Here is a 1,904-nt window from a genome sequence, read left to right as displayed (position 1 = left end):
TCCCTCAATTACTCTATCACCCATCTGGCTTTGCACATAGCCATTACAAAATAGTCACAGGGATGTAGAATACAGCATAGGGAATATAGTCAATAATGTAAAACTATGTATGGTGTCAGATGGTTACTACACTTATCATGGTGATCACTTTGTAAGTTATATACATGTCTAATCACTATGTTGTAACCTGAAACTAATATAATATTGTATGTTAACTATAATTTTAAAATATTTTTTTAAAAAATTGGAAAATAATCTGAATAGATATTTCTGCAAAGGAAATCTACAAATGGCCAATACCCATGATGTTCAACATCATTAGCCATCAAGGAAATGCAAATCAAAACCACAATGAGATACCACTTTAAACCCATGAGGATGGATATAATTGAAAGGATAGATAATAACAGGTGTTGGCAAATATGTAGAAAAATTGGAGCCATCACACAGTGATGGTGGGAATGTCAAATGGTGCAGCCACTGTGGAAAACAGCCTGTCTGGTAGTTTCCCAAAATGTTAAACATAGAGTTACTATATGAGTCGACAATTCCACTTTTAGGTTTTTTCACAAGAGAAATGAAAAATATGTCCGCACAAAAATTTGTGTGTAAATGCTCTTGGCAGCATTATTCATAATAATTAAAAACTAGAAATATCTCAAATATCCATCACCTAATGAATGGATCAATAAAAAGTGGTATATCCACATAATGGAATATTATTTAGCAATAAAAAGGAAATGTAATGCTAAAAGCATGGATGAATCTTGAAAACATTGTGCTAAGCGAAAAGAGTCATTCATAAAGACAACATATGGTTTGATTCCATTAATATGAACTGTCTAGAATAAGCATATCTATAGAGACAGAAAATAGATTAGTAGTTGCTTGGAGCTCAGGAAGAAGATGGAGTGAAATGGGTAGTGACTGCTAATAGGTTTATGCTTTCTTTCGGAGGTGGTAAAAATGTTCTAAGATTGATTGTGGTAATGGTGACACAACTCTGAATAACTAAGGAACAAAAAGAACAAACTAGTAAAAAACAGACTCACAAATATAGTGGACAATTTGGTGACAGACAGAGGGGAGGGAGAGTAGGGGCTGGGAGAATGGGGTGAAGGGTTAAAGAAGTACAAATTAGTAGTTGATAGTTGGCCACAGCATAGGGATTGCAGTTAGCATTAATATGATGGCTAGGTGGAGGGCCGGGGGAGGGAGGGAGCAATTGGGGGGGGGGTCGATTTATAAACTATATAAATGTCTAACCAATATACCATATACTTGAAATTAATTAAAATAAATAAATTTTAATAAATAAATAAATAAATTTTAAAAAAGCATTGGATTATGCACTCTAAATAGATGAAGTATATTGTATGAGAATTATTTGTCAATAAAACTGTTATTAAAAATCTGTCATAATTTTGATGATTTCAAAATATGTTATATTGATTTTTCTATACAATGGATTGAATTAAGATCACATACTTTTTTCTATATTAAGGATGCTTTTGTATTTATATCTTGGTGGTAATTTTCTCTATATTTTTTCTAAGAAATTGAATTGAGGGATCAAAAAAATGATGGAAAATTTAAGATTTCTTGATACATGTAGCTAAAAGTTAACTATGTTGTTTATTAGGATTTTTTCAGAAAAATATAAACACCTATAATGTAAAAAGTAGATCTGTATGCTGTATATTATTAATTTTTCTATTTCATTAGTTAGACATTTATATTATTTCATATTGTGTATATGAAATGTCTATTAGTTAGACATTTATAGATTATGAAGTGATCCCTCAATTACTCTATCACCCATCTGGCTTTGCACATAGCCATTACAAAATAGTCACAGAGATGTAAAGTGCAGCATAGGAAATATAGTCAATAATGTAAAACTA

The sequence above is a fragment of the Pteropus vampyrus genome, unplaced genomic scaffold (assembly GCF_000151845.1).
Source record: "Pteropus vampyrus isolate Shadow unplaced genomic scaffold, Pvam_2.0 Scaffold653, whole genome shotgun sequence".
In the NCBI taxonomy this organism is placed as follows: Eukaryota; Metazoa; Chordata; class Mammalia; order Chiroptera; family Pteropodidae; genus Pteropus; species Pteropus vampyrus.
Note: the sequence above shows the minus strand (reverse complement) of the source record.